This window comes from Acomys minous (assembly GCF_964271855.1).
Source record: "Acomys minous genome assembly, chromosome: 14".
Taxonomy (NCBI): domain Eukaryota; kingdom Metazoa; phylum Chordata; class Mammalia; order Rodentia; family Muridae; genus Acomys; species Acomys minous.
Genome location: NC_140496.1, coordinates 10,682,627 through 10,699,421, shown reverse-complemented (window position 1 = coordinate 10,699,421; position 16,795 = coordinate 10,682,627). Strand labels below are relative to the sequence as shown.

Genomic DNA, 16,795 nt, shown 5'->3' with positions numbered 1-16,795 from the left:
GCAGGGGGTCCAGCAGAAAGACTGGCAAGGGCAAGTCACACTGACAACACTTCAGGATAGCCTGGTAGAAGGAACATTGACATCTGGCCCACTTCCTTTCAGGAACATGACTTACACAAGTTAGAAGCTCACTAGTGGCCAAGACGGTTCTGGAATTATCTTCTTCTGGGCTATGCCTTGAGTTTCTCTTAACCTGGCACCTGAATTCAGAAGACCTGGGTGCTGAAGTCAGCTGCACCTGGCGCCTTGGTGCAGGTTTGTCATGGACCCATGCTTTCCCTCATCTGAAAAGTACAAATAAACCAGACTCAGAATGTATGTGACTCAGGAGGGGGCTAGCATTAGGGTGTAAAGTAAACAAATAAACTAATTAATTAAAATAAAAAAGAATGTATGTGGAAACCCTTCGCAGCTGTAAAGCACTTACAGAAGGAAGAGCTGAGGAAGCAAATGGAGTTTGGTTAGACCCACTGGCCTTCCTAAGGAATGTTTCTATGTGTGTCACTGCAAGCTCATATGTATGTGTGTGTGAGCTCATGGGGGCCGGAAATTGATGGCTGATGTCTCGTCTTTCGCTTTCCACCTTAGTTTTGAAACAGGGTTTCTAACAAAACTAAACAGCAATTTACTAATTCAGCTAGACTGGCTGGCTGATCAGCAAGCTCCAAGCACCCCCATCCCCGGCCCCCAACACTTTGTCTCTGTTCCTTTAGCACCAAGATTGCAGGAGTACATCTGCCTTATTCTGTGGGTGCTGGGAATTCAAATTCAGGATCCAAACAAGGGCTTGTGCAGCAAACACTGTACAGACCGAGTCACTTCCCATCCCCAGGAAATGTCACAGTAGAACAGTTCTTGCCCTCTCCCCTAAAAACAGGGTACACAAGTTCAAAACCCATTAATACACTGTAAAACAATGATTGATGAGGTGGTCAGTTGCAGGCTCACCCTGAAGGATCATAGCTGGGTCTGGGAAGAGCCCGACTCGTGGAGGTTGCCGGCAGTGTTATGTGGGTGCCTCCAAGTATCCATTTCCTACTGCTGCCTCAGAAAGGACAGTTAATAAATTGCACTAATGTCGATGGGAGTGTTCACTAGGGATGTTTGGAAAGAGTAATCTTCACATTTAGAAGTATTTTCTCATTATGGGTAATGGGATGATGAGATGAAAAATGATCTTGGCTACTTAGGATCCTAAGGAGCCTCCAGCCTGAATAATCTATGGCGGGTCCGACATAATGGCAGCAAGGAAGTAACTCATTTGCTACAAGGTCCACGAAGTTACTTAATCACTTTTCCTGTCATATAAATACGTGGTCCCATGCAAAGTGGCAGGACGTTACCAATGGCATAAATTGCAGATGTGTGAAGGCAGCCTAGCAAATGCTATGAAAGAAGAGCTTTGTTCCAGACAGCTCTGTGATGAAGCTGATGCCTGTTATGGTGCAAGCCTTGCAGAAACAGAGGGGCTGGAATGCTGCACTCTGTCCTTAGACTATGTCTCCTTATGAAACAGTGATGTATGAAATTGGCAAGTCAGACTTGGATCCTGTTTGGGCTTAAAAGAGATCATTAGAGTGAGGGGAAAAAAAATACTTTCAGAGAATAACTGCAATATGAAGTTCTTATTACTTTACTTTAAAATTATTAGGTAATTTAGGCCAAAGAAGAATAAAATGAGCATGATTAGCTGCATATAATATACCTAACATCAGGTAGCCCTGGGGATAGAACAGGGATAAAAATGTCCCAGCTGGACTTTGATCTCAGCTGGAAAAAAGTTAGCAAAGACCACAGTTGTCAACTTGTATTATAGATGCCCGGTGCTGCATGAGGGCGGGGAATGGTGGGGGGGGATGGACTGGGGGGGGGGGACCTTGACAAGCTGGTCAAGGCTGGGAATGTGTGGCTACAAAAGGAGGTGGGGGGAGGCAGTGAGCTGGCTCAGTAGGTGTAAGTACTTAGCATCAAAGCCTAAGTTCTTGAGTTCGATCCCCTGAGTCTACATGATGGAGGGGAGAGAACTCACTCCCTTGGTTGGGGGGAGACCTCAGACCTCCACTTCTGTGCTGTGGCATTCGTGTGCTCACGTGCCCACTGACGTACTAAAAAATTAAAAAGTAGATTGGCCTCAGTGCTGGCCTGCCTTGGACACTGAGACGTTTTCAACGGTGATTCAAACTGGGATTGGACTAGTTTCTTTTCCTTGATAAACTGTCTGACAGAATCAATTAAAGAAAGGATTTATTTTGGCTCATAGTTTCAGGGTACAGTCCATCATGGTAGCAGTGGCGGCAGGGATGGGGTGGGGTGGGGTGGGGTGGGGTGGGGAGGGGAGGGCTGGGGTCGGGTGAGGTGGGGTAGGGTGGTAATGGCGATAGAAGCCTGAGGCAGCTGGTGCCTCATTTACATTTTCAATTTTATTCAGTATAGGCTGCAAGCCAAGAAAGTGCTGCTGCTCAAATTCAGCATGTGTCTTGCCTTCCCAGTCACCCCAGTGTAGACAACCTCTCATAGACCATCTCTGACGTGAGCCTAGATTCTGTCATGTTGACAGCACTATTACTGGGATCTTGCTCAAAAATAAGTACACGCATAGTCTTGACACTGAGGACTCTGACAGTCAGTAACGTGTAGCTATGGAATCAAATTGATTCTGCTCAGACCCACTGACTAATGTTCCTCAGGGAGTTTCACACTAGATCAAGTCTCGCCCTCTTTCCAAGAAGTTTGCACGTGAATTCAAAGTCTGCTAAACTACTGTATACTAAGGGATGGTCAGCTTCCTCAGTAAGAGCATCCTGCAGGGCCTGTGGGGGCAGTGACGAAGCTTTCATCTGAGCTTCATGTCACCAAGCTTGACCAAACAAGTATTGTCCCTGTTTAAGAGAGCTACAATCACCACCATCCATCCCCTGGCTCACAGCTCCAGCACACAAAGAGCTGAGACAGAAAAGTGAGATCTGTCCAATGGAAACAGTGCAAGCCACAGAATCAGTGTGAGATATTCCAGTTTGCATGCACAAAGTGAAAAAAGAGGGGACCAGTTGACTGATTTTTACTGTGTTTTGTTTAACCGAACTTAAGATCATCAATGGGATATTTTACAGGCTTCCTGAAGACCCATTCTTGGAAGTCTGATGTAAAAATTTAAGAGCAGATCTCAGTTTGTACTATGTGCATGTTTCTAGCTGTGTAGTCACACATAGCTGGTGGTGACTGCTTTTGATAATCTCCACCTCTGTGAAACCACTTATGTCTCATCTGTTTTGAAAGGATGGATTCCTAGCGTGTCTACCACAGAAGACACCATTTGTTTATTACCAGATGACATCTCAAATCAAGTCATTATTATCCTAAGAGTTAAAATATTTACTAGGAGAATTTGGATAAAGGGTTTTCTCAGTTTTGAAGAAAGAAACCACAAAGGGGGGGGGAGAAGCAGATTTAGCACTATAAAAGAAAACATTTTGAGTGGTGAAAAGTTAGAATTATTACTAAAAGGGACTCTGCAGAGATTGGGGAAGGTATTTGCCTCTGTTCACAGATTTTAATGAATATCTGCACAATATTAAAAAAAACCTCATTCAAATACAGAAGTAGAACTCATACCTTATTTGATTCTGAGATATTTAACAAGGATAGCAAATAATGAAGAAAATGTTCCCTCTATTTGTTAAATGAATTCAAACCAAACCATTGTTAAATCAAGGTAACGCTTTAGACTTACTAATGAAGCCGTCATGATACTACTGAAAAAATTACAGTACAGAGAATGCATAGGGAAGATCTTTTAGAAATGCAACATGACACAATAGCACTGGAGGCTTAAATGGCTCCTGTTTTCTCACTATAATCCTATTCCGCACATCCCAAGGACACAGTCCATTAAGAGAGTAGGCAAATGTTTGAAAGTATTCATTTCCACTTGTCACTAATAGTGAAGAATTGAGAAGTAATTAGGCAAATGATACCAAATCACCTTAATGTACTGTGATACAGTCACCAGAGTGGTAATTATGAAGATGAGATGGAAAAATGTTTTTAGGTATACTAAATGGGAAATAGGAATGTAGACCTTTTAAGTACCCGTTAATGATGGCAGCAAGATTCTATCCAGGTGGACAAAGAGCAGAATGGGATCCTATAACGACCAAAATGGTTGTTTAAAAGGTGGAGGGACTATGGTGCGCGTTAAATTTATAAACACATGACTAGCACAGATGGGTAGAATCAGCAGTGCTTTAAAAGTGCAAGTGCACTTACATTGATGTAAAAGTGCAAGTGCACTTACGTTGATGGAGGACAAGATTGCCAAAGGCTCGTAGGTGGAGATTTTGACCGTGGCGGGGATCAGCTTTTGAGATCCTTCAGTCCCAGAAGCCAAGCACCTGAGTCACTCATGGGGCGTGAGATTAGCCATGGAGGCAGGCAGCAGTAAGCAGCAGTAGAATTTGTCTTCAAGCAGAGGCTGGGGCATGAGCAGTGCCTTTGGCAGCTAATGCCTTACACTTGTTGGACGTGGAACTCTGATATGTACTTGAAAGATTAATTTTCTGTATACCCCATTCCTCTTCCTATAACGAAGGGCAGCAGGCTATAGGAAGTAATACAGGCAAGTCCAGTCTCTAAGTGTGTCCAACATGTGGCCTGTGGGTCATGTGTGCCCCAGGATAGCTGTGAATACAGCCCAACATTAGGAGGTGTGTGTGTGTGTGTGTGTGTGTGTGTGTGTGTGTGTGTGTATGAGATATGTTCTTTTGTAACTTGGCTATGTGGTTGTTGAGCATAAACTTTGATGTCACGTTACCGCATGAAAAGGTTGGACACCTACCCATCTGTTTCAAACCTTAAACATGAAGATGCATTTAGGAATAGGGACATAGTCCAGTGCTGGCCAAGGACGGCCAAGTCTAGGACCTTGGCTTAATTCCTGGGGAGAGTAGCTCTGCTTTCCATGTAGAAGTAAAGCAGAGGGACTCTGAAGTCATCTCATGTTCACCAAAGGCATCATTGGTTGGAAATGAAAGAAGTTGAGAAAAGCTTGGCCTTGGAAAGCGTGGGTACCGTGCCCATGTGGCAGTTGGTGGTGGAGATGACAATGGTGTCTACAGCCATGGGTAAAGGCTGCCGTGTGTGTTTGTGTGTGTGTGTGTGTGTGTGTGTGTGTGTGTTTGTGTGTGCGCACATGCGCATGTGCCCTTAGTATGGTAGAGAACAGCCAGGAAAAGCTAAGAGAAGCACCGATTCCAAGGAATAGTTCCACAGAGTGACAGGACATGAGTCACACTCAAAGTCTCTCAATACATAGACATGACAGCAACTGAGGAGATGGAAAGCCTGTTCATCTTGATTTGGCCATTAACCGTTATACGCATGGATCTAATTATAATTCCTCGATCATGTCCAAATATATGCCGATTAAAGAAAGGCTCACTCAAAATCAGTAGTCTGCATATGCATGACCAATAAAGACCTAGAAAATACAATAGAAAAATAATTCTACGTCCAGGACAAATTAAACCCGTCAGTATCCTAGAAATTAAAAACAGTAAGAAGCACTCAGGGAGGCAGAGGCAGGTGGATCTCTATGAGTTCGAGGCCAGCCTGATCTACAAAGTGAGTCCAGGACAGCCAAGGCTACACAGAGAAACCCTGTCTTGAAAAAGCCAAGCAACCAAACCAGACAGAACAAACTAGTAAGAAATGAGTGAAACTTACATGGAAAAAATTGGAATCATAATTTTTATGGGGAGATATAAAATAATGGGGAGGCAAACTTTTCCTAGATGGGAGGATAGTAGTTTGAAAGGTGCTATTGTCCCTTAAAATTAAGTTTGGGGAGGTGTAGATATGGCTCAGTTGGAAGAGCCTTGCCTAGCAAGCAAGAGGCCCCAGGTTTGATAGCACACACCACGTAAACCAGGTGGGATGGTGCAGGAGTTGGAGGCCTGCCTGGACTCTCTGAAACCTTGTCTCAAAAAAAAAAAAAAAGGAGAAAGAGCAGTGTTTCTATCAGCTTTTCCTGCCTGTTCTTTGCCATACGAAATTAATATTAAGGGGACACTATGTAAGCTGTGACACTGCAGTATTTTGAAAAGTGTGGCACTGACTTAATAGTAGCTAAATTGAAGACATCTCTCAGGCAGAAATCAGAAGAGGACTCGTTAAATGGGGTATTTCAGTTACTGGGAAAGCAAGCACTTTAGTTAGTGGAATAATAGTGACCGTGTTAAAAATGATACTGGGACTGAGGGCTCTTCATTTGGGGCAGAGTCTAGATGAAATTCCTGCCATCACAGGTTTATTATACCCTATACAGAAAAACAAATTCAGGATGTTTAAACACTAAGTGCAAAAGGTGACATGGCCCTGAAAACCTATAGAATCATAAGCAGAAAAACAAAGTAGTAGTTTACAATCTTCAGTAGTAAGGCCTTCCCCCAAGGTATTAAAGGCACATGCATGTAGACACATGGGCAATGTTTTGGAATGATTTTTTGACTCATATAAAAGTTGTGAACAGCTCCTGAGGTTATTAACACTTGCTTAACACAAAGGTATGGAAGTTTGACCACCAAAGTTAAAACATACACACCCACACACACACACCTACCTCACAGGGTATGCAGAAGGCAAAATAGCAGCACTTATGTTCAGCTTAAGGGTTACGCTCTGGACAGACTGTGACAAATATTTTCAACACACAAAACAGGAAGTATATTTATCATATATAATAATGAGTATCTGTAAATGAGAAGTATAAATTGGTAAACAAAAAAAAAATATACAGGAAAGGGAGGGTTAGAAAGTTTAAAAAATTTTTGTTCAGAGCACTTGGGAAAATGAACCCAGGCAAGGTTGTATTTAGAAAAATAAAAATGAAAATAAAGTAACAGTATTATTTGTCTTTTAGAATGTGAAAAAAAATCAATAAACATAGGGCTGTGGACATAGCTCAGTAGTAGAGCTCTTGCCTGGCATGCACAAGGCCCTGGGTTCAATCCCCAGCACTAAAGAGAAAAAAATAATATAATAAACAGATAATCCCAAACACAGGAGAGATGTATGCATTTGCCTATCTTGGTGGAGGAAGTGTGAGTGCCCAGGATGTGTGACTAGAGTGCAAGGCAAGCCACATCCCCGAGAGAAGATAGCTGGTGCACTGGCATGCCTGTACTCACAGCACCTCAGAGGTCAAGAATTCAAGCCCAGCCTCTATTGATAGGAGGGCCCGGTCCTTTCTGTATTTAAAAAGTGTTTATATTTGTGAATAAAGGAATGCAAAAATAGCTGGGCGGGGTGGTGCACGCCTGTAATCTCAGCACTTGGGAGGCAGAGGTAGGCAGATTTCCATGAGTTCAAGGTCAGCCTGGTCTACAAAGCAAGTCAGGACAGCCAAGGCTACAAAGAGAAACCTTGTCTCAAAAAAAAAAAAAAAAAAAAAAGGAATGCAAAAAATGACATATAGGGTACCCCATAAAAGAATAGAGAAAGCCATCATTTGTGTTTTAATTTTATTGCGTTTTCTATTAATTCATTGAGAATTTTTTACAACGTAGTTTGGTCATAGTTGTCCGTCCCCAACCCTTCCTAGACCCACTTCTCTTCTCTACCCATCCAGTTTTGTATCCGATTTATTTATATTTATTTATTTTACACTCACCAAGTCCAGGATATGTGGCTGTCCACTGGAGGGCGCTTGATCAGTCATGTGACCCTTAAAACTGACATGTTCTCCCCCTCCCCCCTAGGAGCTGTCAGTTGCCAATACCTCCTCCACTCTGCTAGGGGGTGTCACCTCCCCTCTCATGCTGGGCTTTGGTCAAGCTTGAGTTTGTATACGTCTTGGCCAAGGTACAGAGAATAGAAGCCTGAGGAGTGCTCAGCCCTCAGGCTGTATCAAACCACCTCCTCTCAAGGGCCAGGGATCATTGTAGAAGAGGAGATGGAAAAACAGCGAGAGCTAGCGGTGGTGAAGGACTACAGGGGAGCCATGTTTTCTGGACACAGCAGGCCTGCTGCCATGTGGACTCATGGGTAGGTTTGCATGTTTGAGGCCAGTCTGGGCTTACATAGTGAGACTGTGGCTCAAAACAATGGTGCACCAAATAAACATGTTGTCTTACCAGTAGGTATTTGCTCTATTGAAAATGAAAAGTGTGGATTTAGAGAGACTGAGGCACCTGAGTATGCCCATTTAGAAGGCATTGCTTGATCTCGGCTCCTGCTGCCAGGCACGTTGTGCTGCCTCGATGGAGCACAGGTCTCCATAGTCACGTCTTCTGTCAGGCAGCTAAGGTAGGTGGCTTTGGAACAGAGCAGAGGGCCTTTGCCGGTGCAGGCTGGCCCCAAGGCAGGAGGCGCGCTAATCAGAGTGCTTTCCTGTTGTACTGGCGTTTCAGAAACAATGACAATGCTTCTCTGATTATGTCCTGACTGTGAGTTTTAAACAGTGTCATCAGGCTGTGTGACAGTTCATCCAGGAGCACAATATGGTGGCACCAGGGGCTTGGAAGCTAAAAGCCAAACCTCCTAATTTCCTTTTGTCAACCATGGCTGGCATGGTGCTTGCACGTTCTTGTGTGGTGATCTGCGTCATCCATTCGGCCAATTCTGGTGTTAGCCTCTTCTCTAAACACCGTCATGGGCACAGCTAGCAAGCATGTTTTAACTGCTACCAGGCGTCTCCTCAGCCCAGGGGAGCTGACAGAGAAACCTAACTACCCTTGTCATTATCCCCGGAGACCCTAAGTTTGGGAGTTTCTTGAAGACCATTGATCTTCATAGGCCAGTGGCCATCCCCGGTTCTGTAGCATGACCAGATGTATTAATATTGAGATAGTTTATTCTTAGTCAATGGAATCTTGGGGATCAGCCATCACTACTGTTTTTAATGCTTCTAACAGTCTTTCTCTCTTCTACCTCAATGGGTTATTTAAATGGATTCTCCTTTTTGTTGTTGCCCCAGCTTTGTATGCACTATACCCTAACAGGAGGATGGGTCTTGGAGAGAAGCAAGAGACCATGTGACCACAAATGGAAGCACAGAGCACTGAGGCTATTCAATTAAGACCCGAGGTTTCATTTTCCTACATAAGCCACCAGAGCTTTCTCGATGCAAAACCATCTTCCATGCAAGCTAAGATTAGCGGTGCCATCAGGTTTGAAGAAAGACCATTTTTTTGGAAGTAGAACATAAAGAAAATGAGTTGTAGCAAATCAGAGGGCATTGAGTAGAAGCAGGGGGAGGCTCAGGCTCACTGGCCAGGAATGAAGCTGGTAGAAGAGACCGTGGGAGAGACTGGGTCAAAGCCAGCCTGGCGTTCAGCTGCTGGGCTCCATGGTGAAGGCTTTCTTCCCAAACTCCCAGCATCCTCCACTTCAGCAAACAGGGGTCTGTGGATCCAGAGCTCCAGCAGTGGGCGTTTAGGCAATTCACCTGGTCTGGCTGAGTCTGAGGGTGTTTAAATTTAAAGCTCAGTAGTGATGATTAACAGTGCTGATCTTCCTACTTTTGAGATTGTTGTAAGTATTCAAAATATCAAAAAAAATATCAGGCAAGAGGCTGAGGATGTATCTCAGTGGGTCCAATGCTTGCCTAGTGTGCAGGGATCCTGAGTTAGGCGCAAAGGGCCGCATAAAAATGCAGCATGGTGGTGCTCGCCTGGAATCCCAGCACTGCGGAGGAGGATGGAACAGGAGGATCAGACACTGGGGATCGTCTTCTGTGATGTAGCAAGTTGGAGGCTCCTGAGCAACATGAGATCCCATCATTTAAAAAAAAAAAAAAGGTCAAATGCTTTTCTTAAGTGAGACAACATGTCTCACATAGAAAAGGAATTATGTGTCAAAAGCCAGAATCAACACTCACCTGTAGGTTCTGCACCAAAATATTTTTCTGTATTGAAAACTGGAGCAGAATATTTAAAAAAAAAAAAAGACTTATTTAATGTATAAATGCACATATACACCTCCGTGCCAGAAGAGAGCATCAGATCACATTATAGATGGTTGTGAGCCACCACGTGGTTTTTGGGAATTGAACTCAGGACCTTTGGAAGAACAGCCAGTGCTCTTAACCTCTGAGCCATTTCTCCGGCTCCTGGAGCAGAATATTTTAAAATAAAGTCTCTTCAATCAAGAATCAGGTCCCTTTTCTGTAATTAATATAATGAATTAATATCTATAAATAATGTAATATAGGTAATAATTAACATACAATTTCAGAGTGTGCCGATCAACCTTATTTGATTGATAGGGCACTTGGCTCAAGTCCTTGCTCTTGGCTGGTGACAAAACTTCCTTTTCAGACACTGCCACCCCTGTCAGTGCTTTTAATCATGTGTAATAAGCAGTGCCAGGGAAAGGCCTCCTCTTAGGGCCCCTGCATTCTTCAGTCAGGCACTCGCCATTAGTGCCCCACATGGGTGTTGTGACAGAGTCAAGCCACTCAGGCGGACTCTCCCCAGCCACTGCCTTCCTGGCCTGTCAGCATGGTGACAGGAAGATTGTCATTCCAGGAACTGGCCCCTTAGCTTTGACATTCAGCATAAGCAGTTAACACTACACTCTAGGCTTCTGCTATGTGGCTTAATTAGGGAGACTACTCCTCCCCTCTCCCCCAAATTCCCCAGGTGCCTCCCCTAGTGGCCGACTGTGGAGGGAAATTATTGCTAGGCTCTGCATAGGTTGCGACCCTGGCTTTTGATTTCCGTCCCTCATTATGCAGGCATCCTTCTGCCTCAACATTGAAGAGATAGAAGTAGACCCGAGTCAGGGAAGATGAGACCTAGGGTGTGGTGGGGACAGCCAGTCAGGTGTGTGGGCAGGAAGCCTGTCAAAGTCAGGCAGCTGGGAAGGAGAGGGGGTGGCAGTGGTTAGGGCGGGGGGAGGGGGGGAAGAACCTGAGTTTCCACTAGTGTGAAATGTACTTTTCTGCTATAGGACTCTTGACCTGCTAGTGCGGCGTGGTGGTGGGGGCAGGGCGGGTGTGATGGTCATGTGGCTGTGGTGGCGGCTGCTAAGGGCTGGACAGTGAGCCAGTCCCGTCAAGAATCACAGAACCTGTGGTTTAATAAGGCTCTCTGGAGGCAAGCTTAAACTGAGTCATGGGTGAAATACAATCACCCCTCCCCCACCAGTTTTCTCGTTAATGCATTTAATTTATTTTTATTTTTTTCTATTTCTGAGGATTTCATGCATGTACACAGTGAGATACAATCTTATCTAACTTCTATTTCTGTTTCCTTTGTATCCCCTTAACAAGCCTCACTTCATGTCTTGTTCTTTTCTTACCTGCCAAATCTACTTAGTTGCTGCCTGTATGTACATGGGTGTGTGGCTATCCACTGGGGCATGGGACACTTACCAGTGGCTATGTCCCCCTACAAAGAGTCTCCCTCCCTCATGCACTACCAGTAGCCCCCCAGTTTGGGTGGGACCTGGAGATGGACTACTCCATGTATGGTGGAACTTTGGGTGGCTTGGCCTTGAGTGGGTCTCGTGCGAGTGACCACACCTGCCGTGAGTTCATGAATGCAGTGGCCATGTCATGTAAAGAAGGCCACATCTCACAGCACTCCCTCCACTATCCTCTGGCGTTTACATTTTCCTGCCCGTTTTCCCATAATACACCCTGAGCCTTGAGGGTGGTAGGGTTGATTAGGGCTGAGCACCCAGGCTCTTAGTATTCTTACCGCTCTGACCTGGTATACGTTTCTCCATTGACTGGTGCCCACTGGGAACGGGAGCTTCTCTGGCCAAGGTTGAGAGCAGCCCAGGGCTAGGGGAATAAGTGTATAATCGTATTAGCAGTACAGGAGTAGTATGCTTGCTTCTGAGATGCATTCATAACAGTCAGCTATACTTTATGGCCCTGTGCTTAATTCTGATGTATGAGTAACGTTACTTCTCAGGTTAAGATTGACAATACAAATATAATGATTACTTTTCCCATTCAGTATTGGGGGTGAGGATGTTGCACACTCAAGAGTGCCACTGAGGGTGGGTGTGTTTGTTGTTAAAAGAAGGGGCCATTCCCTTAGAATTCTACTGGACTGAGTCTGTGACCTCAAGTAAAAGGCCAGCTAATGAAGTTGAAAATGTAAGTATACTGTCAATTACAGTAACAGTAAATACAGTACAGTCCTCTCTGTGTGTGGTTTTTGTATTTTTGTAAATTACACTTTGGTTAAAGTAGAAATCTCTCATGGCTGATTCCATATACTCTCAGAGTAGAAAGCAAAACTGTTCCTAAACTAGATCAAGTTAAACACAAAAGACACAAAATCCATAAGGTAAAGAACCTGTTACTAGCTAGTTCATTATTCGACACATATTCAAGCTCCTCCACTGTGAATCACTGGCTGGAGATTCCGGAGGAAGGAAACACAAACTCCTTTCCTCAGGAAACAGATACTCATGGGAGATGAAGCCATGGAAAAGAAGTACCAGGGAGAAGAGCAGGAGCCTAGTGATGGTGGCACATGCCTCCTGCCTTTAGTCCCAGCACTAGGGAGGCAGAGGCAAGCAGATCTCTGTGTCCAAGGCAGCCAGGGCTACACAAAGAAACCTTGTCTCAAAAAAATAAAAATAAAGAAAAAAGAGAAAGAAAAGAAAAGAGAAGAAGAGGAGGAGGAAGAGGAGGAGGAGGAGCAGCAGCAGCACCGGGTATAGTGCCAAGGATATTATCTACATTATTTGAAACTGTGGGAAATGCAAATTCCCAGACTCTACCAAATAGCTCTGGGGTAGGCGTGCTTTAACAAGTTGTCAGGAAGATGGTGACAATCTGACTGTCATACAGTGAGTGCATAGACACACAGTTGCCTCACAAAGTTGAGCGTGCTTAGGTATTTTATTTGGACTGAGGATGAATGGTTCCTGAAAGAAGGACCACAGAGGACAACTGGGATTGGCCGCCTTGGCTGGGAATGTGCACAGCATACCCCAGGAGCAGAAGGAAGCCTGCTGTGGCTACAACATAGCTACCAAGGTGGAAGCTGCCGCCGCTACTGGGAGTGACTTGGCTGCACATGCAGTCATGCAGAGGTTCTCTTAGGACAAAGGCTCTAGTAGGTCTCTGGGGATGAGAGTCTGCATTTTAACAACACCCTGTGGTGACATTGCCTCTGTCTTGTGGGCTGTCCTTTGAACAGCCAGAGTACATTTTCAGTAAGAGATGCTACCAGAACTGAGATCTTTGGGTATATCATGGGTGGTTTGGACTTATTTTGAATTTTCTGGGTTGATTCATTGAGCTGTGACTTCACTAGGGACTTGTTCCGTGATGGGACGTTGATGAGACTGGATGACCTTTGGATAACTGAATTACAGTGACTAAGATTTGAGAGTCAGGTCCTTCTGTCTGTCCGTCCCTCTGTCCTTCTTTCCTTCCTTCCTTCCTTCCTTCCTTCCTTCCCTCCTTGTGTATCTGTGTGTGCACATGTGTGTGTGTGTGCATGCACACACACTTAGGGAGGTCAGAACGTGTTGGGTCACTCATAGTGGGAGTTCCAGGCAGCTGTGAGCTGCCTGATGTTGGGTACAGGGAACATAACTCACATGTTCTAAAAGAACAGCGTGGGCTTTTAACTGCTGAGCCATCTCTCCAGCCTCGGAGAGAGCCATGTCTTCAGTGCTGAGTGACAGAAGCTGGCTGGGAGTGGTTTGTCTTGGCCTCCAGAAGGAAAAGACTTTGTTACTTGAAAGCTAAGCTCTTCCTCCTCCTCCTCCGTTCCTGAGTGGACCAGGAAGTCTTGAACATTTTACATAATTTACATAATTTACACAAATTAAACATTTAGTGTGTGTGTGTGTGTGTGTGTGTGTCAGAGGACAACCGTGGGAGTCAGTTCTCTCCTTCCACCACGTGGTTTTCTCGGGTTTGGTGGCAATTACCTTTAACTGCTGGGGTGTCTTGCTGGCCCCCAATAGGTCCTTTTTGCTGTCTTTTGCCCTGAGTTTCTTTCTGAGTTCAATTCTTGCCGGACATTGTCTATCTCTGGGGTCTCTTCCAAGTCGTACTTCCCTGCTAGTGTCCCATGCTGTGGGTGTCAGGGTTTGCTCTTCATCTGCTCTCGTCTCTTTGGGTAGCAAGGCCTTGAGATCAGCTGGGGCCAGGACTTCAGACTTCACACCTGTCCAATAGACCATAATTCATCCCAATTATTTTGGACTCATGGTGGGTGTTTATTTTGTTTCTTGGTAGGCCTCATACTTTTTTTTTTTTTTTGTCATATTTGATGTCGAACTATGCATCCCATGGCGTATGACAAGCATAGACTCTGATAGTTTGTGTCAGGGGGCTTGCTTTTTCTATCCTGCTACAAGGCCCTTCCCATCCGTATTACCAGGAAGACCTGCAAGTTGGTAATCCTCCTGAGTTTCTACCCCTTAACTCTCTGCTGCCGCCTACAGCTCCTGGGGCTTTGCCCCACTTTACCGTGTCTGTCTACTTTGAGACTGCTCCCTTTCCTTCACATTCCTTCTTTCACTTTCCCTGTAATCAAACACTTGCTGAGTATGCACTCTCTGCTAAAATCAAATCAAAACAAAACAACAAAACAAAACAAACAATCTATCCCAGACCCTGGGGTACAAAGCAGAATAAACCGAGTTTCCTTTCCTTCCCTGTACCTCCCTGTCTGAGGGGGAACAGTTGGCAAGTGGTGATTAGAATAGTTCTGAAGGGCCATCAGAGAGGCAGAGAGAGACGGATGGGCACCAGGAGGAAGTAGATGTTTGCAATAGTGGTGGGAACGAAGGGAGGCTTCTAAGGAAGGCTCTGGAAGGCCAGCCAGGGGTGGGCAGGTTGCTGGAATCTTGGATTTATAGACTAGGAGGCATGGATTGGATACCAGATATTACATTTTGCTTGACTTAATAATGAGCCACCTAGTGTGTGACAAGACATTGACATAGATCACTTAAATCCACACCACCTCTGCCTTAAGGCTTAAACACTAGGGTCTTTTTATTTATTTATTTATTTATTTATTTATTTATTTGTAATAGTCATTCTGCCTTGTATTTAAGTGTACAAATACCCAAGATAAATAAGCAACACAATTTCTCAATTTAAATTTGAGCTAAGAATGAAACAGGTCTCTCTCTCTCTCTCTCTCTCTCTCTCTCTCTCTCTCTCTCTCTCTCTCTCACACACACACACACACACACACACACACACAGACACACACACACATCATGATGTACTTGGCCTCCAAAGAGCTGTGGAATTTTGTATTTTCACTCTAGTATTATTTGAAATGTATGTGCTATATCCCAAATAATAACAGCAAGTACATTATATCCAGAAAGAGGTTTTGTTCTTGTTGCTGCAGAAAAAAAATTAGCTCACTAACACTTCACCCCCCAATTATGCTGTTCTTTCAACAGAGCGCTGCTCATCAAGATAACTGACAGCTTCGATTGTTATTTGTAAAACGTTGACATCCAGGCTGGGCATCCTGCCTGCAGAATGGCACAGGCTGAGGATGAATGGAACATTAACGCCCCCTGGCCCCCACCCCCATAGTCCCCAGCTTGAAACACAGTCAACTGCATCAGGCTGGGTAACACAGACCAGGAAACACTGGGACCGCAGGGAAGGTGAAGTTACCACACCCCACCTGGATTAAAGAAAAAAATAAGATGACCAGTTCTCTGTTTACCCATCAAAGGAGCATCTATCTCAGCCTCTGCCTTAGCCACCTTTCTGCCCCTGCTCCTCTCATGCAATCCGGCCCACAGTGGGTACCACCAAAAACATGTCAGGAATTCATTGCCCTTTGGATAGAAGCTTGATCATTATGCCTTGTTTGCTGCAGGAGTGCCTAGGGAAGGAATTGCTCAGCTGAGCATTCCACTGCCCATGTGAACCTGTCGCGAGCATGCCAGAGGGACCCCAGCCTTCTCCCTCACTCCTTTGTTCCCTTTCTGTGGTCTCAGGCTGCTCCGGGCTCCTGACAGGCTGGTAGTGTGATTCGGCCAGTCCTTTCTTCCTCTTTCTGGACCCTCCTGACCCTGCTTTTTTTCCTAAGACACTCAAAATAAAATTGAGTTTTCTCTTTGTGTTTCAAGCCAAGCTGTGGTATGTTGGGTTTCGAAAAGGCTGAGGATTGAGCTCAAAGCTTTGATCTTGCTTGATGTTTTGCCATGACGGAGCACTTGAAAAAGCAACTTAAAGGAAGAATTATTTTGGATCCTGGTTTTAGGGGATATAGTCCCTCATGTAGGTAAGAGCATGCGCCAGGTGTACCTCCGCGCCTCACCTTGATAGGGCAAAATCTTAGGTTGAGGAAGGTCATGGGTAATACCCTTGGAGCCCGCCTTCTAGTGTCCAGCTTCCTCCATCCAAATCCCACCTCTGAAAGTCCCCATGACCTTTAACACCAACAAGCTCAGTTGGGGCCCAAGTGTGGAAGCAAAGTAGTCTGTGGGAGACATCTCACATTCAAACTGCTACCCTGGGCTGGCTCTATTGTTGAACTGTGTTCTTGACCCTTCTGAAAAGTTCACCAGTGACTTGGTGACCTTAAAGCTGGAATATAAAGAAAGAGATGTCATGGGATACCACAGCTTAATTATTATTTCTGGTGGAATTTGAACTTCACTGAAATAAATATGGTAGAGATCAAAGACAGCACTCCCTCCCAAGCAAGCCCTTTGCCCCAGATGGGAGGGTAAGGAGGCCGACCCAAGGGGCGGGGCTTATGCTCAGCGAGTCTCTTAGTCGTCTACTGTCATGGAAAGTGGCACTAGAGGATTTATAGGGATTGTGTATTTAAAAAGT

General features: G+C 44.9%; 1 long non-coding RNA gene across 1 annotated transcript in view; it reads left to right on the top strand.

The window, feature by feature from the left end:
* The window catches only part of LOC311582300, a 60,792-nt gene extending 44,775 nt beyond the window's left edge, over nt 1-16,017 (top strand). Inside the window, exon 3 of the long non-coding RNA XR_014774078.1 lies at nt 15,400-16,017. This is a non-coding gene — a long non-coding RNA (uncharacterized lncRNA). The remainder of the gene's footprint in view (nt 1-15,399) is intronic.
* Nucleotides 16,018-16,795: the final 778 nt, after the last annotated feature.